Below are 22,269 nucleotides of genomic sequence, written 5' to 3' on the forward strand. Positions count from 1 at the left end.
GGCCACTATGAGGCTTAGAGGGGGCTGTTTACCCTGTGAGGCCCCAGGAGGAACAACAGTAGTGGCGGTGGCCTGCTCCCCAGCCCTGGAGTCAGCTCCCGCAGTAACTACCACAGCTCCCAGTGCACAGGGGCCTGGTTGCTCCGGGGGTGGGACGCTGACCTGCTCAGCTCAGGGCCCCTGGTGGCAGGTGTCCTCGCTGTCCTGGGCCCTTCTGGCCTCTGCCTGTCCCGGGGGGAGGCCGGATCCTTGGCTGTGTCCCCAGTGCCCTAGGCTCCCGGGCCTGCGCTGCTGGAATCGTGCTCCCAGTCTTGCAGCCCCCTCCGTGGAGCCTCTGCCCAAGCCCCTCCGAGCTGGTCCCGGGCCGCGGGGCTCGCTGCAGCCCTCTAAGGAGCTCGGCTGTGGGGTGTGGGGCTCTCCCCGGGTTAGGGGCTCTGTCAGTGCACCCGGGAGCCTGAGGGCATCCCCGCCCTCCTGGGATCCTGCTCCAACTCCCTGCGAGCGCCTGCCCACCCAGGAAGGTTGATGCAGCTCCTGATCCTCCGGGCGGGGCTCTCCTGACCTGGGGGCGCTCGCCCCGGTCTCAGCCTGGCTCCTCAGGGCTCCTCCCCATCAGATGCCTTTTGTTCCCCCCACCCCTGCGTGTTCCTACCCTGATAGAAGTGGCAACTCTTCTCACTGTAGTATTTCAGCTCTTTTCTCTTTATATCTCAGGCCAAATTTGTAGGTTTTCAGGAAGGTTATCTAGGTAAGTTGGTAGAGACAGGTGACTTGGGGATCCTACTCTTCAGCCGCTTCCTATTGTCTTGTTCCTTAAAGTGTGGCCTTGTGTAACAAGTGATACATCCATAGTAGGTATATTGACCACAACCCTGGTCATAGTCACAGTCTCCTGTGACTCATCTCCACATGAACTTGGACTAGATCCTGCAGACTCTCCCTGACCACATCCCCACCCCCTCCCTCCTCTTCTCCCCTCTGCTGCCATGTCCCTCAGGCTTCAGTCTCTACCTCTGGCTCTTCAGGTCTGAGCTGTCTTCATCTCAGGTTTCCAGAGAAAACTGGAAATGATCTTGCTGTATTTCTTATCTCCAGAGTCCATCTCTAGGTAGAGGAGTGACTGGAAAATAGAATTGCATGCAACCTCTCACATTCTCCTCTCTACTCTCAGACCCTAGCTCAATTTTTTGTACCCAACACCTCTACTCCGTATTCATTTTTTTTTTTGAAGTTTCTTAATTTTAGAGAGAGAGCACTTAGGGATGGGAAGGTAGATGGAGAGGGAGAGAGATTCTAGGAGACTCTGAGCTCAGTGCTAACTCTATGTGGGCCTCCTACTTACTATCCTCAGAATAGGACCTGAGCCAAAGCAGGAGTTCATCCTCAGCAACCTGCACCCCACAGATGCCCACCCCCAGTCTCTTTAATATGAAAATAAAGTTATATTTTCCTTAAAAGAATGTATTCCTCTATTGTATGTATTTGCACATGGGATCTGCTTATTTTTACCTACTTCACCATTATGCCCTCACTGATGGGGAATCTTGGAGGAATCCATAGACTAATGTTCTCCTGCATATTTTTTCTTGTGTTCCAGATTCTCATTGCAAAGAATACTCTGAATAAAAGATCCACCACAGTTCTCTTCATCACTCCCCTGTCCCTTCTTGGGACCAACGACCGCTCAGATTATATAATTTCTAACTTTGCATATCCTATTTTTTTAAGATATTATTTACTTATTTATTTATTTATTTATTTATTTATTTATTTATTAGACATACACACACACCGAGGCAGAGAGCAGGGCAGAGGGAGAAGCAGGCTCCATGCAGGGAGTCAGATGTGGGACTTGATCCAGGACCCCGGGACCACGCTCTGTTCCAAAGGCAAGCACTAAACCACTGTGCAACCCGAGGTCCCCCCTGCACATCCTATGAAAACCAGGTTTAAGGTTTCAATATCTGGACTCATACAAGTTTCTGTGAATGAAAATATCTCCCTTTGGAGATATTGGTCTCCCAGTGCAGAAAATCTCTTTTGGGAAGTAGGATGGTCTCCTCATTTGCTGGATTGAAATGACCAGAAACCAGTAGTACAGGATGTGCGACCCAGGAGATCTGTGTGGCTCTCTGCCCACCTGCATGTCCCCTGGTATAGTGTGGGCCTCACTTTTACTACCCTGGGCTCAGAAATCATAAAGATACTCATTTTCTGCCTTTCTTGTGAGGTAAAAGTTTTGCTCAGCTACTGATATCCTGGGTACTGGGCAGTGACTTCTCTGAGCAGATCTAAATAGACCCTGCATTAGGAAGACACACAAATGACTATTACATAAGAATTATGTCCTTGGGGGATTACAAACAGAAACAGTGAGGTACCACTGGACTCTCAGTAGAGTGGCTACAATTCAAGAGAGTGACAACATCAGAGGGTGCCCAGGATGTGGGGCAGCAGGAACCCTCATTCATTCCTGGGGGGAATGCCAAATGCCCCAGGCAGTTTGTAAGGTGCCTGGACAGGTTCTTAGAGAGCTAAATAAACTTTTATACGATAAAAAAGAGAAATCACGTCAGTAGGTATTTCTCTAAATGGGTTTTTATATCCACACAGGAGTATGAACACATTTATTGTTTATTTATTTATGACTACCAGGATATGAAGATAAAACACTTACATGCTTTAAAAGAGATGCTTTAAAACACTTACATGCTTTAAAATGGATAGAGCAGTCTGTGTTGTTCAGCGGTTTATTTATTTTTTGTTTATTTATTTATTTTAAAAGATTTTATTTATTCATGAGAGACAGAGAGAGAGAGAAAGAGAGAGAGAGAGGCAAAGACACAGGCAGAGGGAGAGGCAGGCTCCATGCAGGGAGCCCAACCTGGGATATGATCCCGGGTCTCCAGTGCTGCCTTCAGCCCAGGGCGTGATCCTGGAGACCTGGGATCGAGTCCCACATCAGTCTCCCAGCATGGAGCCTGCCTCTCCCTCTGCCTGCATCTCTCTCTGCCTCTCTCTGTGTCTCTCATGGATAAATAAATAAAATCTTAAAAAAAAATAAATAAAAGATGAATGGAAAATGAAAATCTGGTGGGTTATTACATCAAGTATAATTCAGCAGTAAAGAGACAGAAGTTATTAGATCACAGAAAACCATGGAGGAAACCTTCATGGTTATATTGTTTTTTTAAAAAAAATATTTCTTCTTCCTTTATTTTTCTATTTAAGCAGTGTGAGCACCAGGAGGGGTACAGGGAGACACACACACACACACACACACACACACACACACACACACATACACACAGGGAGATCCGCTGGCCAACTCTGGGTGTGACTGGATTTCAGGACCCTGAGATCATGACTTGAGTGGAAATCAAGAGGTGGACACTTCCCTGAGCCAGCCAGGAGCCCCCCTGCAAATTTCTGGGTGGAAGAAACCAATCTGAAGAGGCAGGAACAGTGATCAGGTGGGGCTGGGGGACAGGAGCCCTGGGCACCAGCTCCAGCCCTTGGTGCAGGTGTCTCTGGCCTCCCCCAGAGGGCCGGGTGCTCCTCGAGTCTTCCCCTGGGAGCTCCTGTCTCCTGTCTCCAGCAGGGGCTCTGCTGTCTGCCTGGGGTAAAGCCCTCCCCACTTGTACATTCTCGTTTGCTCAGCTGGAGCCCAGGCTGAACTCCATGAGGGGCTGCATGGCCTCAGAGGGGGCAGGATTGCAGGGAAACCCTCACTCTGAGGATGAGGGAGACACAGGGGAAGGGGCTTTGGGCTCAGGCCTCTCTATAGGGCTCAACAGGAGACTAGGGTGTCTCTACCACAGCCTGTGCTCCTCTGCTCCTCACCCTCCTCACTCTGCACAGGGGATTTCCAAGTATTCCAGGGGGGCCAATCACCCCGAGGGGTATCTCCACTGGGTCAAATAACTCAGTCTACAGTATGCGGAGGCTTTTACTTTAAATCCTGCTTACAAGGGACTGCTGCGTGGCTCAGTGGTTGAGCGTCTGCCTTTGGCTCAGTGCATGATCTCCGGACCTGAGATTGAGTCCCGCATGGGGCTCCTTGCAGGGAGTCTGCTTCTCCCTCTGCCTGTGTCTCAGCCTCTCTCTCTCTGAAGTTGCTCATGAATAAATAAATAAAATTTTTTTTTATAAATAAAATCTTTTTAAAAAATAAATGATCCTTGCTAAGTCACTCAGTGGATGGAGGCCCGAGGAGAAAAAATGGACCCATTGATGTCACTCCACAAGCCCTGGAATTCTGACTCCGTAAGCTGTTAACAGGTCTTTCTTCAAATGAGTTCTCAAGGCCTACAATAAATCCTCTCCCAGGAAAAGGGCTTTGGGACACTTGCTGTTTAAATCCAGAAACAGCTTCATGGAGAACCATCCCTCAGGAGAAGTCATGAGAGGGACTGGAATGAATTGCTTGAATTTTGCTCACACACACACACACACACACACACACACACAGCTCTCTCTTCTCTGAGGGTAAACTGTGCTGCATTTTTGCACTTTCTGAGCTTCTTGTCCCTCCAGAAGTGAGGGTGCACCTGTGCTCACCTAGCTGTCCTCGGTCACAGTGTCCAGGAATCAGAATCCCTATCAAAGGAGACCCCCCCCCCAGACATCGAGTGTGACTGGGGTTCTGTCATCAGGGCATCCAGATGGGCCCTAACACCTGCTGACTTGGGACAAGGCTGATGCTCCGGATTCCCAGGGGAAGTCTCTGTCCCCATGGGCAGCTCAGCAACCGATCATCTCTGGGCTCTAGTCAGTGCCTGACACTGGTCAGTACATTGACTGTGGGACCCCAGCCTCAGAGCTGCTCCACTGGAGTTCAAGAGCCCTGGGGATGTGCGACACACCCTCCCTGTGCTCTCAGGGCTGGACAGTCACTCCTTCAGTCACCTCAGTGATGCCTCCAGCCAGCCTGGACATCTGCTAAATCATCTGTCCCAACTTGGAGCCACACGGTCTGTGACCTCAGGGACAGATCCCCTCATTTCCATTCTCCACCACTCACAGGGGACGTTTTTTTAAAATTTTTTTTATTTATTTATGATAGTCACAGAGAGAGAGAGAGAGAGGCAGAGACACAGGCAGAGGGAGAAGCAGGCTCCATGCACCGGGAGCCCGAATGGGATTCGATCCCGGGTCTCCAGGATCGCGCCCTGGGCCAAAGGCAGGCGCCAAACCGCTGCGCCACCCAGGGATCCCAGGGGACTTGTGACAGAAACTCTGGGTCCAGGTGGCTTTTGCCAATAGAACCTCATTGTCTTACTCGTGGGTGGCTGAATGAGCAAATGCTCTGTCTTGTACATGCTGGACACAGGCTCCGACTGTGCCCACCCCAGATACAGGTGGGATCCTAAATTGCTCATCCTGGAATGTTGCCTGTCTTTGGGAATCCAGCATGCAGATGGCTGTGAAGTTCATACAACAGGGTCCTCATGGGGGCTCATGGGCCCCCACTTCAGGCTTTCCTACCTGCACAATCAGACCCATGATACAATCTTAGGGAAAAAAAGGTAAGAAAAATGATTTTATAAAATGTTTATGGGGATGCCTGGATGGCTCAGCAGGTGAGCTCTGCTTTTGACTCAGAGCCTGACCCTGGAGTTCAGGGAATGAGGCCCATATGGAGCTCCCTGAGGGGACCCTGCTTCTCCCTCTGCCCATGTCTCTGCCTCTCTCTCTGTTTCTCTCATGAAGAAATAACTAAACTCTTTTTTGGGATCCCTAGGTGGCGCAGCGGTTTGGCGCCTGCCTTTGGCCCCGGGCGTGATCCTGGAGACCTGGGATCGAATCCCACGTCGGGCTCTCTGCATGGAGCCTGCTTCTCCCTCTGTCTGTGTCTCTGCCTCTCTGTCTCTCTCTCTGTGACTATCATGAATAAATAAATAAAATCTTTTAAAAAAAACTAAACTCTTTTTAAAATGTTTATAGACGTGTATCCAAATGAAAACCAAAGTCTTTCATTTTTCTTTGCTCTGTGCTGAAGATTTTAAACACAATTTCCATGCACAGTCTCCCTGTAATAGGCACAGATCTGGAAACAATATAGTAGTGATTCCACCTGCATCTTTGCAGTGACATCATCATTGAAGGTTAATCAGTGTTATTGAGAAGAGTTTCTAGAAAAGAACATTCATCCAATTTATGTGCACGGTTGGTCTAGGGGGTGACCAATACACAATCTCTTCCTCTGGATGCTTGGCAGAAATTCTCCAGCTGTCACATCTTCCTGCTAAAACATCCTGGCACATCTGCCCCTTGTGCTCTGAGGTCAGTGGCACACACACAACCAAACATGGCAGGGCTCCTGCAGACCTGTGTCCATGTCGGGGAGGACAGATCCTAGGAGGGAGTCACTGCCCACAGGGTGGGGAGAACTAATGTTTAAAACAGGTGAAAAGAGTGAGAGATGACAATGATGTTCAGTGTGTAACCTTTCCAGGAATGCACACGAGGGCTTCCACCCACAACCTGGAGAGTCTTGCTCCATGGGTCTTCAGTATTTCAGGAAACTCAGAGATGGGGAGGGCTGAAAGCAGGGGGATCATATAGGAGGGAAATATCAACATCCTGCGCAGAAGAGGCCACGTGTACATGGAGAGCCATCACTCCTCTGGATGTGACAGTGATGTCAGAGGAGTTGGTGTAGAGACACGACCTCAGGCCCTAATGGCTCATGAATAGCCAAGGGAGCCATGGACAGTTTCACACCGAGCAATTAGAGTGAAGCCTAAAATCTACACTGTGTGATGGGAGGCCTCGTGATGGGAATCACATCATATATGGTTTTGTGTTTCTGGATGCCAAACGAAGCTTAAGGCTTATTCTGAGGGGTCAGACTTCATCAGAGCTGGGAACACCACCCGACACTGCCTGTGTGCTCAGTTCAGGGCATAGAGCTGGGATCTTACCAACCCTGGTCCTACACAGTCCCTCCCCAGCCCACCTCACTGACGTCCTCTGACAGAGAGACCTGACCTTTGGCCACGGAGGGTCAGAGAGCTGGGGGTCTCATTTGCATGGATGGCCCCTCCTTACCAGAGAGGATGAAGAGGGAAGAGAGAGATGGTGGGAGGTCTGATCAGCTGTGGGACCACAGAAGGCAGTATCAAGAAAGACCTCCACCATGGCCTGGTCGCCGCTCCTCCTGACCCTTCTTGCTCACTACACAGGTGATTGGATATGGGGATGGGGATGGGGCCCTTGGGTCGATGGGGTGCTGGCAGCTGGGAAGTCAGTCCCTGCCTGAGTCTGGGCCCTGGGCCTACCTGTTGTCAGCACCAGGCCCTCAGAGCTCAGTGGGGTCACCCAAGCCTCTGTCCAAGAGGATACCAGGTAGAGGATGGTGTGTGGAGCAATGAACAGAATGATGTCCTTCTCCCCCCAGGGGCTGAAGTGATGAAGGAGAGCCCCCAGCTCTAACTCCCTGTGGCTGAGGTCCTGGGGGAGTTCAGGTGGGAGCAAATGCTGACATTCTTCTCCATCACCATTTCTTCATGATGCCTGATGTCCCGGACACTGCAGCCTGACCTGAGACATTCAGCTCATGCTCCTCCATGACTCCTCTTCCCCCTGGGGCGTGAAGGTCTGAAAACATGCCCCCAACACATGCTCACTGTCCTCAGCCCTCCTGGGACATTCCCACTTGGAGTCCAAGAGGGGCAGGTGTCACCTCATCTGGCACCCTCTGACCCCTGGAGACCTAGAACAGTGAGGAGGAATCACAAACCCACAAGCTGCAGGAACCCTGTAGAGATGGCCTCCAGAGCTAGCCTGGACTGAGGGATACTGCCTCCAGAACTCCTGTCCCCTTCCTGTACCCAGGGAGGGGGCCCAGGGTTCTGTCCTAGGCTCCTGTTCCCCTTAAAAGCCACACCCATCCCAGGGCCTGCTCACCAGGCCTGTATACCAGCCTCATGCAATGGGCACTGCTCCTGCTGCTCAAGGTCAGGGTCTCCCATTTCTGATCTAGGAATTCAGTGTTTGTGCTCCTTCCCCAGACTCTACTCCTTCATGCACAGAGAAGCCTCTCCCTACCTGAGGCTCCCCTGCAGTGACACCAGCACCTTCTCAGGGGCCCGTCATAGCAGAGACCTCGGTACTCACCATCCTCTTCCACCTTCTCTCCTCACCTTCCTCCTGTGAGCACAGCCACCTACCTCCCTGCCTGCTGTGTTCCTGCCTCAGTTGTTCTTCCCCAATCACGTGGTTTCTTCAGTCCTTCCCTGTTCTGTGTCCCCACCCATCTCGGGGTGACATTGTCACCAGATGATTTTCTCACCCTGTGAAATCACCACGTCCCTTCTTGGTTTGAGTATCTTTATGCCCTGTTCTCATTTTATCTGTGTGCAGAACACGGTCACTCATCTCTCAAGACAAACTTGGGAGTCTTCCCCTGTGGAGTTTGTAAATGTCTCAGAGGGTGGGATGATTTCAGCCTTTATTATGGTTTATGGTTTATATAAATTCTTATACCCACAGGAGTGCTTCTTTCTGGATGGCTCTTCCCTCCATGTGGGAAGCTCTCAGATCACAGACACTGTGTCCATGTTCTTTACATCAAGCCCCGCAGGGTGCTCCACCCAGTCCTTCAGGTCACTTCTGAGTGCTGGTGACAGAGCTCTAGATGTTAACCTCAGGACACTGAGGACCCTGAGAGAGACATGTAACCCACAGGGGGCACTGTACAACCCTGGGCCCTTCAGGGGGCCCTCCCAGGTGGGGGAGCCCCCCTGGCTTGAGGAGTGGGAAGAGGCTGAGCTCCCCCCTGTGCCCCTGGTGAGACTCTGCAGCCTGGTGACCTCAGGCCCTGGCAGGGGCTCCTGGGCAGGGTCCTCTGGGAGTTCCCACTGCTGCACACACCACCCCCTCATGGGTCCCACTCAGAGTAGGTCTTGCCCTCAGCCTCCTCTGTCCTCTCTTCTCCTGAACACTATCAGATGGAGTCTGAGAGAATGGAAGAGGGTGCAAGTTTGCATAAACAGCCTCTTCATTTCCAGGAGACAGTAGGGAGGATAAGACAAGCCTGGGTCACCTCACAACAACTGTGGAGTCCAGGTGTTGTGTCACTATGCTCTCCTCTTTCTGCTTGGGAACAGTGCCAGTCTTCTGGATGAGCTCCCAGGCTTGATCTTCCCCCAAAACTGAGATACTCCCAGCTTCAATGACCCATCCCCCATGAGGGTCTCTGTTCACAGGTTCCCTGTCCCAGCCTGTGCTGACCCAGCCACCCTCAGGGTCTGGGGGCCTGGGCCAGAGGTTCACCTTCTCCTGTTCTGGAAGGACAAAAACACCGGTGATTATTATGTGAACTGGTAGGAACAGCTCCCAGGGACAGCCCCTAAAACCATCATCTATTTGGATGATATCAGACCCTCGGCGGTCCTGGATCAATTCTCTGTCTCCAAGTCTGGCAGCTCAGCCACCCTGACCATCTCAGGGCTCTAGGATGAGGACGAGGCCAATTTTTACTGCTCATCCTGGGATGATAGACTCAATGCTCCCGCGGTGCTCCAGGTCTGGGGGGTAGTGAGACAAAAACACACTCCTGTGTGAAGAGGGGGACACGCGAGCAGACCCTCCTCATCGGAGCCTATGACTGTTTATTTTTTGCTGATTCCCTGGGCCCAGGTCCATCCTGTGGCACTGCCTGTGGTGAGGCTCCTCTTTCCCTTTCTGTCCTCAGTGTCACTCAGAGCAGCCCCTTCCTGGATGAAGAGTCTTCCTGTAAACAGACATGTCTTGTCTTCTTCAGCTGTGAGCAGTTACCTCTAGGCTGGTTGATATTCATTTTTACCTTCTGAGTCCAAAATAAATGAAATACTTTCTTTTGCCTCTGTATATACCATGGTTCTCAACAATACCCACTTTGTGCTTAAATAAGTCAGCCTTATTTGCTTCTGATTTTATTCACTATCCAGTTATAACTAGTGCTGGTTATTTGTATTATTTCCTGATTTTTCGTTAAAGAGATGCAAACATAAAATTATAAAATTATAAACATAAATTGAAAAAAAATTGTTCAGGGATCCCTGGGTGGCGCAGCGGTTTGGCGCCTGCCTTTGGCCCAGGGCGCGATCCTGGAGACCCGGGATCGAATCCCACGTCAGGCTCCCGGTGCATGGAGCCTGCTTCTCTCCCTCTGCCTATGTCTCTGCCTCTCTCTCTCTCTGTGACTATAATAAACAAATAAAAATTTTAAAAAAAAGAAAAAAAATTGTTCAGGGAAAACATGCAAAAGAATATTTATACCAGCTCCACTCACAGCCTCTAAAAACTGAAGGCAACCAGATGTCTGCCCCTCGAGGTTATTATAGGTTTATATTTAATGAACATATACTTGGTCCTGACTAACATGTCATCCAATAGGTTGCACATTTTTAAAACTGGGTATTTTTCATAGTATTATGATTATTGTATTACATTTTTAGAGCAATTGTCTTTAGAGTGTAATAATATCTCCTGTTTATTAGAAGGTAAAAAAAGAAAAAGTACACGTGAATAGAGAAAAGTGTTTTTGAGCAATGCAATTCTTCAATGTGCTGATATGACACTGCGTGCTGTCAGAATTCACTGAACCATGTAGAGTCACTTGACAGAGCTGTAAAGTCTGTGTAAAAAAAGTCAATTATGAGGTTTGGAGCCCAGGATGTCTGCAGTCTCTTTCCAAACCCATGGACCTGCAGGACAAACCTGTGAGTACACCTCAGTGCAGTGCTCAGGGGAAAGCTGCTCCACTGAGTGACTTTGAACGTGAGTGGAGCCTGTAAGTGTAAGGTCACGAGAGACTGCATGGAGCTCTGTATCTAGGAGATAAGGGTGTGGGGGGGGGGACAGGAGCATGGTTTGATGCCCCCCCCCCTATGTCCTGGAACTGCGCAATTGAGTAAATGGATGGGCGCTGTTGGAAGCTGATTGCTCACTTCAGGAATGGAGATTCACCAAGAGAGGAGGCCCAAGTGAAGACTGTGGTCATGGATTAGAGCTGGAGATGGCAGTTTGCAATCATGTGTAATTTGGTGGAGACAGATAATGCACGTGGAAGTGGTCACCACTCTGTGCATGTTCGTGTTACTTACTCCCACATAGAAATCTTTCATGTTTCAGCTATGAGGGATTAGATGCAGTGAAGCCCCATAATGTCACTATAGTGCATTTCGCCAGGTATTGCTCTCTATCTAATCCCTTTCTCTTCGGAAGAGAGGGAGGCTTCTTGGGAGAAATGCTTGATCCCCAGATCAGGGATTACACAGGATGAAGAGGGAGCACCTTGTAGTGTCAGAAAGTGAAGAATCCTTCAGAACAAACACAAGCACACCAATGTACTCCCAACATGCATACACACACACACATACACAAAACGACAGGGTGTGTCAAGGAGTTCATGAGCCAACTGAAAATGTTGCCACTGGGAAAAAATGGAAAGATTTGAGGATCAAATGAATATAACAGTATTGGCTTTTAGCTCTAAGTCTATAAGAGCTGTCCACGGATCAAAATCTTAATTGATTGTACAAATGAATAAACAGAAGAGACGCTTTCCTGTGCAGAGGATTTCAAGTAACAGGAATAAATTCTTGGCCCTCAACGATGTCAGACATAATCCTCACTCAGTAAGTGTGGACATAGACACCAGAAAACAAGGACAGCCTGAGAAAATATCATAGTGTTAGAAGTTTAAGGAGATATCAGGAATGTAACGAAAAATCCTGACCTGGGTCCCAGAAGAGAAAAGGGACATCAGGTGAAAACTAAAAAATGTGAACAAACTGGGGATATAAATTGTTATGGATTGATTCCAGTCTCCACTCATTCATGTGGTAAAAAGTTCTCAAACATTTCATGTTTCAGGATGTGTCAGAATTAGAAAATGGGGATGTTGTAGACATAATAAGCTAAGGTGAGACCAGTAAAATTTAATCTCATGTGGAGTCTTTCTCTCCCTTTGGTTTTCCTCTGACACTTTGGTTGAAATGATGGTGAAGGGGTTCTCCGTGTTTTAGAGAAGAGAGCTATGGACTGAGCTTTCATTGTCATAGAGAGCCTTGATATAACAGATAAAAAAAATCACAAGTTTCTGTGGCCTTTTCACTGTCAATCCCTGCTGCATTTACCAAATAAATACAAGGCTGAATAGAGGTGGGATACTAGGTACTGGGGGTCCCTTGATTCAGGAGTAGAGAAATTCTAAGATGTTCATACCATATAAATTTTTTAATCAATCCTTATACTCAACAATTAGAAAAGTGGTCTAATAAAAAAGGAAAATGAATCATAAGTATATGGGAGAGACACAAGAAATAATGAATTCCCAGGCTAACGGCAAACGGAAAATTAAAACCTAGACTAGGAAGCATGAATAGTGGACACTTTCATGCTGAGATCATTTTAGTGTGTACCAATGCAGACATCATTGCCAGGTCTTATGCACCAGGGGTCATGTGATGTAACAGCAGACTCTCATAATACAGCACCAGCAACATTGGTCCCTCAGGTAGGATTACCCACGTAGATCTTATCAGGTATGAATGAACAGTGAACCTTGGGAAAGAGTTGGCCTTGAATTTGGTTTTGACCGGAGACTGATCGGGACTCCAGGGCCATGCAGACAGCAAGGTGAAAGGCTAGGTAACACTAATATATTACCTCACATAAACACTGATAAATAATCCCTGTATCCAGCAGCCTGGTTCTTATTAGTGACCTGGAGAAAATTAATGCTTTTGTCTCCGACTCTCTCTAGTTCAACCGCACGATGCCTGCTGCTCACTCCCTCTGGCTCTTTGGTTGGGAAGGTCTTGGACAACTGTCTGTTCATTGGGCCTAGATCTCAGACATCCATCCCCCATGAATTCGAACAACATTTCTGAGCAATAATTCTTGGTTAGGGCCCAATACACATATCATGAGGGTTCTCAGTGCAGGAGGTGGAAGACCGCTCAGTGGAAGAGGCCTCCATTTATAGTAACATTATGTTTATACCAATCCTGACACTGAGGACAAAACTAGTTTAAAAATATATTAGGTATATGAGAGAGTCACATATATAAGCATTTGTCAGGCTAAATATCAAGGAATCTTTGAAACCAGAAAAGTAAGTAGAAGCAGAAGACATGTTTTCCTGACAGCATTCTATTCTCATGGCAAAGAGAAGCATCTAAGGTCCTTGCAGGGCAGGCTGAGGGGACATCATAGGAGAATCTAAACCCACAACAACAACAAGGATGAAAGTGGAAGGTGGACCATGTAGAATTATTATAAGGTATCAACCACTAGGGTACGGTGAGGCCTTTATGGCATTTAGTTTGTTCAAGATGATTGTAGACTGAATATAACCTCAGGCACCTGGAAGAGGTAAACTCCACTCTCAGGGATGCTGAACCACCTGGGAACACAATCCCTGTGCAGTACACCATGTATTTAGCCACCCTGGGGTCATTAATGAGTTGGGGAAAAAAAACCCTGTCAGCCCAAAACTCCACGATGGGCACCTCTCCATTCACTGCTCTGGGCTATGACATCATCTACATCCAAATCCAAATATCTGGACATCATTGCAGGAGTGCTGGGAGGGTCAGAGAGCCTGGAGGACTCAGTGTCTCAGCCCAGCAGGTGGCGCTTGGGACAGGTCCCTTGAAGCCAGGCCTCTGGTCCAGCCCAACTAGGGAAATACTCTAGTAATTCTTGCAAACTTGGCAGGTAGTGTCCTCACTGCCATGTAACTCTGCAGCATCCGTGCCCCTGGAGGTGCATGGGTGCTCAGCTCTGACTCCCTCCCTTGTACATGTTGCATCCTCCTCCCCATGTAGTCATTGCCCAGGCTGGTGTTCAGGCAGGACAGACAATCCCTCACCTGGAAAGGTTCCCATGATGAAATGAATCACCTGCAATGCTACCTGGTCTAGGACAAGGGACCACTGTGGAGGGGAGGATGGGAATGCCAACCGTGTGGCCTCAGCCACCAGAGCCCTGGGCTTCTCTGTCCTGTCCTCCCCTCCCCTCCTCCCTCACAGACTAGGGGTTCCCTTCAGGGATGAATAGAAAAGATGCAGGGGTGGGGGAAGCATTTGGACTACTTGATTCCCATCATCGTTGTGTGTGTGGTCATCACCCTGTTCCTTCTGTCACCTTATGGCCTCCAGCTTTCCTTTCAGGACCCCTCAGACTAAGCCCTCAGACTTGTGGTTAATGTAACACTCACATCCTTCCCTTGGGGGAGGGAAAGCTTCCCTCAGCCCTGGTTGTCTGTGAATGTCTCCACACCTTGTACAAATCATATATGGTCTTTAGGTGACATGGGAACAACAGACCCACCACCAGCCCTCCACCTGCTTTCCCAATTGACCTCACCTGTGTCTTTCCAGCCATTCCTGACTCTGTGGGCATCGCCCTCCATCCACATGACACTCTGGACCATCCCTTCCTCTCCCACAGCCTGGAGTCCGGTCAGTCAGCTCCCACTGTCCCACCTGGTGACACAAGCCCCATTGCCTTGGCTGTCATGATCCTCCAGCCCCTCCCTCCTCCTAATGACCTCTCTAGGTCTCCCTGTCCCACATTTTGTACTACGATATCCAGTGAAGCTAATTCTCTGATGAGCACCCCTGAGGACAGGCACAGCTGGGATGAAATCTCACAGTAAATGGAGGGGAAGGAGATCACAGGATGGCCCTGCACTGGTCCCTGCTTGATGCCCAGGCCCTGCTCTGTCTCCAAAACCCTGGCAGTTTCATCAGATTGTTCTGTGTCCTGTCAACCCTCCTCAAGAATTGCCCAGCATTCCCGCCCTCTGTGTCCTCCTCTGCGAAGATATGTGCCCCTCCCCCAGCAGCTCCTCCTCACACTCAGCTCATGGAGCCAACCCACCTCTCCTGGACTCTGCCCGCAAGGACAGAGACTCTCTGCTCTGTGTTCCCTTGTCTTGTCCTCAGCTCCACAGAAGTTCCTGGCACTCCTGGAAGAGGACTGCACAGATCCCTCCCTCTAGAACCCAGTCCATGTAGGAATCCTGATCAGAGACGACACCCCAGGACCTCAACCCATCCCTAGAGTGTTACTCTCACATGGTGCGAGCACAGGAGTCAGAGAAGCAGGGAAAGGGGAGGCTTGCCTGAGCGGGAAAGAAGGAGATTTGCCTAGAGACCAGCAGGGGGAAGTAGGATGGAGTCTGGGGGTTTCTGTAGGACAGGGGCTCCCAGTTACGCAATCCCTCCTCTGACACAGTCCTGGGGCTGGGTATCTTGCTTTCAGTGGGAACTAAATAGTCATGCCCTCTCTGAGCTGGGATGGGTACTTGGACCTGGGTCAGTGTGGGTCCTGGCAGCTATTTCTTCCAGGCTCACCAGGGGGAAGCTAGTGCATCAGGAATCCTCCCTGTCAAAGGGCCACAGACCTGTACATGCACAAGAGGGAGAGACAGGCGTGATCACATTTGCATGAGCAGCCCCTCCTCTGTGAGGCCCTGGAACAGGGAATAAGACAAGCCATGGCAGCCCAGACCCATGTTTGTGGCCTAAGAAGGTGCTGTGCCCCCATGGTATGGACCCCTGTCCTCCTTGTGCTCCTCTGTCACTGCATAAGAAGGAACAGGCACCAGTGGTAGATGGGGGAACCCCAGCCTGAATCGGATCCCTGTGGCTCAGCTCCTCAATCACAAGCACCCTGTCTCTTGTCTTCATTGTGATGTGTGTTTGTCTGCAAGTTCACTGTCCCAGCCTGTGCTGACCCAGCCGTCCTCCCTCTCTGCATCCCTGGGAACAACAGCCAGACTCACCTGCACCCTGAGCAGTGGCATCAGAAATGACAGGTATGTAATAAGTTGGTTCCAGCAGAAATCAGGGAGCCCGTCCTGGTGTTTCCTGTACTATTACTCGGACTCAAGTACACATTTGGGCTCTGAGGTTCCCAGCTGCTTCTCTGGATCCAAGACAAGGCCACACCCACACTGAGTAGACCCCTCTCTGGGTGGGTCTATAGCTCCAGCTCCACCTGAGGCTGATGCACAATTGCAGCCACGATGTCCTGAAAATGGAAAGAGCAAGAGAACCCAGTCCCTCAGGGAGGGATGTCTGGTCTCCCAACAATTTGAGCAGCTGAGATCAGATGAACTGAGGTCTAATAACGGGACATTATCGAATAGGTATTGCACACAGGAAGTTTGATGTCCCCCTGCCTCAGGACCAGCCAGAACAGCAGTGAATGTAACGTCCCTGCATCCCATTGCATTGAGGCTGCATGAAGGGAGCAGAGTGGCATCAACAGGAGGACAGTGCAGGAGTTTCTAGCATGCTTATTCTTCCAGAAACATCAATTTAAAGTAGATACACAAGGCAAATTCCTCCAAGAGAGCTGAGGATTCCAGTGAGTTGTTTCAGCCCCTGGGTGGAATGAGACAGAAGGCAAGGTGCCTTGAAGAGGGAAGGGAAGAGTTTCACACGGTGCCATGAGCTCTGCCCAGATCAGGGGGCCCCGCTCAGAGGGAATCCCTTCCCTCTGAGGCAAGTGAAGTGTGCCCCTGACCTTACTGGAGACCAGAGCCTCTGCCTGCACCCAAGCCAGATCAGCTCCCATGGCTGCCAGGTCCTATATGTCCTAGGTCCTGGCCCACGACTGTTCCTTGCTAGCTTTGGGGGCCTCCAAAACCCTTGTGACACCAGGGTGCTCAACTTTATCCACAGCTCCAGAACACATCTGTTCCTTTGTGACCTCAGCCTTTCTGTTTGTCCCATATCAAAAAAAAAACCTAAGAGAAAGGAGGCCCCTTGGACCGAGAATCTCGACTATGATTGTCATCAGCCTCCATGCAAGGGTAGCTGCGTGTACCCAGGGCCAGAAGCTCCCCATCAGATGCAGGATCCCACCACCCCAGGAACAGCCCAAGCCCTGTGGTCCCAGGTGCCAGGAGGGCTCCTGTATGTCCAATCTCCTGGCCCACCTTTGTTTCAGGCTGACTCCAAGGACTTAGCCTGCAGACTGACTCCTCTAGACACAGACACCAACTGAACTCAATACCAGGCCAGAACTTACCAACCTAGACACAAAACCACTCTCCCAGTGTGATCCTCAAACCTGGTCACCCCTGTAGATGCAGAATCTCAGCCCACTCCCATGGTGCCAGTACCCAAGCCCATCCCTGCAGAAGGTGGAGATGGACATGATGGGCTTCCAGGTACCAAGTAAGGAAACCGCCGGGAGAAGGTGGCAGAGGGCAAATTCTGAGCATGAGACAAGTTCTTTGAGCAAATAAAGTGCAGAGAATGAGTAATCTGGGTGATTGTTCATAATGTTACCCTCAAGAATATATAGGTTCACCATTTGTAAGAAAATGTTACCTATTGAGTTGATAGCCCAGAATATGAGCAATAATTTATAATCTCCACGTTTCAACACAATCCTACTAAAGACTCCACTGTAAAATATGTGAAACCAAATGGGGTTTGTCCAAAAAAGAAAATAATCTGTACTGGGAAAAATTAATGATGGAATCAATGAATGAGAGTCTCAATATGTCCCCACAGTGTAGACTATATTCTAATACAATGTGGCCTGATGGGAGCCACTGTACTGTGCATCTGTGAACACACTGTGTTTCTCGGATTTGTCACTGATACAACAAATATGTTGGTACAAAATGAACAACAGGTAGTAGACGCGGAGGTGAGCGAGGGGATGGGGAGACTGGGTGACGGGCAGTGAGGGAGGAACTTGATGGATGAGCACTGGGTGTCATACAATATGTTGGCAAATCAAACTCCAATAAAAAATACACAAAAATAAACAAAAATGGGAGGTTGAAACGCAAATACGTTTCTGTGAGAACATGTGGAACTCATGCTTTTAAGGCCCAAGAGATAGAACCCATTCTGAAAGTAAGACCTGGCCATGCCAATGGGGAGGGAACTGGTGAGCCCTGGAAACCAGCTGGGCTCTCAGGGCTTTGGGCCTTGCCGAGGTGTGTGCCCTGTGACCAGGAGGGGGCGCCGAGGGACTGCCCTGTGGTCCTACAGGGCTGCTCAGTGAGGACCCTTCACTCAGGGTGCCTGGGCCTGAGAACTGGGTTCTGAGCTCCCTGATGGGGACTCAGCATCAGTGTCCCCTCTGGCCTGGCAGTCTGCCTGGGGACCAGTGTGTGGTCTCAGCAGGTGCTTCCCCCCAGGGCTCTCCCCAGAGCTGGAGCCACCTCCATCTTCCTCAGTGTGTGGTGTGAGCAGAGCTCCAGGATCAGGGCCCAGGGAGGGGCTGCGCAGTCAGTGGGTGGAGCCCATGTGCATGGACAGCCCCTCCTGTGGCAGAGGGGGGAGGGAAGAGGAGGCCCGGGGCAGCCCAGGCCACGGAGGGGACCAGGGACTGTGTCACCCTGGCCGGGGATGTTTAATGTTCATTCTACTCAGTCAGTGCACAGGTCAGGACTGACCTCAGGGACACAGAGCCTCTGTCAGCCTACGTCAGCTGGTCTAGCTTAGAGGTTTGAGGAAATTCAGTCTGGCCCCTGATCCATCACCCGTGAATGTGTCTGCAGGTTCCCCGTCCCAGGCTATGCTGACCCAGCCGCCCACCTTCGCCCTAAGCAGCGGCTGCAGCGGTGGCCACACGCTGGTTCCAGCAGCCAGGAAGCCTCCCGAGTACCTGCTGATGGTCTTCTGAGACTCACCAGGGCCCCGGAGTCCCCAGCCTCTTCTCTGGCTCCAAGGACACCTCGGCCAATGCAGGACTCCTGCTCATCTCTGGGCTACAGCCTGAGGATGAGGCTGACTGTCACTGTGCTACAGACCATGGCAGTGGGAGCAGCTCCCGATACTCACAGGGTCTCAGATAAGGAGGACGTGAGACAAAGACCCCTGGACCCACAGTCATAGTCTGGAGCTACTTTTCAGAGAAGCTTACCTGGAGGTACCTGCAGGGGCACATATACGTAGGAAGGTTTTCATTCTTTCCTTTTTTTCAATATTTTATTTATTTATTTATTTATTTATTTATTTATTTATTTATTTATGAGTGACACGGAGATAGACAGAGACATAGGCAGAGGGAGAAGCAGGCTCCCTGCGGGGAACGTGATGCAGGACTCCATCCCTGGACCTGAAAAGACCACCTGAGCTGAAGATAGATGCTCAACCGCTGAGCCACCCCGGAGCCCCAGAAGGTCTGGATTCAAAAGACAAAAGAGAAATACTAAGGGGATGTCTGCAAAGTGACACCTCGTAGGACATATGAGGAAGAATGGAAGTGATGAGGAATCAGAGCTCAACTGCACAACCCCTTGGGGGCTGGAGAATATGGACAAGGATAAATACTGTGTCTGCAACTGAACCTGCCACCCAGCAAATATTCATCCACAGTCAGTTCTATCATCTCATTCCATAAAGTGTGACCTTGGTCACTCCTGATGTACCCACAGCTGATACACTGTCTATAACCCTGGTCACAGACAGTCTCCTCTCTCTGAACCAGAAACCCTTGAATTTGGACAAGATCCTGCACTCTCCCTGACAACACCCCCACCCCCTCCCTCCTCTTCTCCCCTCTGCTCCCCTGTCCCTCAGGCTTGTTTCTCCCTCTGGTTCTTCAGGTCTGAGCTCTGTCTCCACCTCAGGATTTCAGTGAAAACCACAAATGATCTTGCTGAAGTTTCCAGTCCCCAGGGTCCATCGATGGGGAGAATGACCAGAAATTAGGATTGCATGTGAAACCTTACATTCTCCTTCCTGTTTCTGTCACTCAGCAGCACCTGCACTTCTGATTCAGGGGTGTTGTTACAGGGCTGCTCTCATATGAGTCCTCACTGCCTGGATCAATCCTCCCCCAGGTAGAAGGGCTTTGAGACATGGGCCTTGAAATCCCAGCTCCAGGACCTGAAATAAAGGGCAATCCCCCAGTGTGTGGAGAAGACTTAGAAGGGAATGAGGGCACTTGGCCTAATTTTAGGTCACATGTGCACAAACAAGTACCTACACACACATTCACACTCACAGTTGTCTCATCTCTGGTTTTATATTGTCCTGCGCTCTGCAGTTTTTGGGCTTCTCCATCAGTCCAAAAATTAGGCTCCTCTGTGCTCACCAGTTGTCTTTGATGTCACAATCTCCAGAAGGCACAATCCCTATTAGCAGGGAACACAAAGGACTGTGGTCGTGTCACCTGGGCAGCCAGGATATTCTCTGAATACCTGTTGTTTGGGACAAAGCTGACCCTCAGGATTCCTAGGGAGACTCTCTGTCCCTGTGTGCAGCTCAGCCCCCCACCATTTCTGGGCTCCAATCAGCACCTGAGGCTAGGACCCCAGCCTCAGGGCTGATCCACCAGAGGTCAAAGCCCCTGGGGATGTGGGTCTCACCCTCCCTATGCTCTCAGGGCTGGGCTGTCACTCCCAGAGTCTCACCAGTGACACGTCCAGCCATGCTGGACCTCTGCTAAATCATCTGTACCAAGTCAGGACCACAGGGTCTGTGACCTCAGGGATGTGGCCCCTCATCTCCACTCTCCACCACTCACAGGGGACCTTGACAACAACCCTGGGTCCAGGTGCTTTTTGCCAATAGAAATTCATTCTCCTACTCATGGGGGGCTGAATTAGCAATTGCTCTGTCCTGAACATGCTGGACCCAGGCCCCAGCTGTGCCCACCCCAGATATGAGCGGGACCCGGAATTTCTCATCCGGGAAGCTCGTCTGTGTATGGGAATTCCAGCTCTCAGATGGCTGTGAAGTTCATACAACAGGGTCCTCATGGGGTCTCATGGGCACCACTTCAGGTTTTCCTGCCTGCATGATCAGATCCATGATATAATCATAAGGTTAAAAAAGAGACAAATCATTTTATAAAATGTTTATAAATGTCTGTTTAAATGAAAGCCAAAATAATTCCTTTTTTAAAACGTTTTATTTATTCATTCATTAGATACATAGAGAGAGAGGCAGAGACACAGTCAGAGGGTGAAGCAGGGTCCCCACTGGGAGCCTGATGCAGGTCTTTATCCCAGGACCCTGGAATCCTGACCTGAGCCAAAGGTAGATACCCAATCACTGAGCCACCAGGTGCAACTGCACTGAGGTTTTTAAACGCCACTTCCATCTTTATTATCCATGCAGTCCGCACAGATCTGTGAACAATATACTCATAATTCCACCTGCGCCTTCACAGTGACATCATCATTGAGTCTTAGTCAATGCACAGTGAGAAGATTTTCTTAAAAAGAACATTCATCCAATTTATATGCACGGTTGGTCTAGGGGGTGACGAATACGCAATCTCTTCCTCTGGATTCTTGGCAGAAATTCTCCAGGTGTCACATCTTCCTGCTAAAACATCCTGGCATGTCTGCCCCTTGTGCTCTGAGGTCAGTGGCACACACACAACCAAACGTGGCAGGGCTCCTGCGGACTTGTGTCCATGTGGGGGAGGACAGATCCTAGGAGGGAGTCACTGCCCACAGGGTGGGGAGAACTAAAGTTTAAAACAGGTGAAAACAGTGAGAGATGACAACGATGTTGAGTGTGTAACCTTTCCAGGAAAGCACACAAGGGCTTCCACCCACAACCTGAAAAACCTCGCTCCCTGGGTCTTCAGTCTTTCAGGAAACTCAGAGAAGGAGAGGGTTCCACCAGGGTCATAATATAGGAGGAAGATCTCAGCATCCTGAGCAGAAGAGGCACGGGGACCCTTCACTCCTCTGGATGTGACAATGATGTCAGACGAATTGGTGTAGAGACACCACCTCAGTCCTGAGTGGCCCATGAAAAGCCAAGGGATCCGTGGCAGAGACACAGAGAGAGAGAGAGAGAGAGAGACAGAGACAGAGACAGAGACAGAGACACAGACACAGACACAGACACAGACACAGACACAGACATAGAGGGAGAAGCAGGCTCCCTGCACAGAGCCGGATGGGGGGCTTGATCCCAGGTCTCCAGGATCATTCCCTGAGCCAAAAACAGATGCTTAACCACTGAGCCTCCCAGGAGTCCCTCACACCAAGACATTAGAGTGTAGCCTAAAATCTATGCCACAGTTATGGGAGACCACATGCACGGAGACTTGTCCGATCATAGGAGGAGAGTGGCCAGAGCTCTGGAGATAGGACCTGTGTCCTATGGCCAACTGATCCCCATGTCATGCAGGGTGAGGTGGTGTCAGGATTTCAGAAGGCAGTTGAGGCTTTTTTCTGAGAGGTCAGGCTTGATCAGAGCTGGGAACACCACCTGGCATTGACTGTGGCCGCTGCTCAGGGCTCACAGCTGGGACCTCCCTAACCACACC

The 22,269-nt window shown here is 50.1% G+C and overlaps 1 protein-coding gene across 2 annotated transcripts in view; it reads left to right on the plus strand.

Annotated features, from left to right (window-relative positions):
- Nucleotides 1-22,269, plus strand: part of LOC112907482 (immunoglobulin lambda-1 light chain-like) — a 699,686-nt gene that overhangs the window by 103,824 nt on the left and 573,593 nt on the right. The window lies entirely within an intron of this gene.

The sequence above is a fragment of the Vulpes vulpes genome, chromosome 10 (genome assembly GCF_048418805.1).
Source record: "Vulpes vulpes isolate BD-2025 chromosome 10, VulVul3, whole genome shotgun sequence".
Classification (NCBI taxonomy): Eukaryota; Metazoa; Chordata; class Mammalia; order Carnivora; family Canidae; genus Vulpes; species Vulpes vulpes.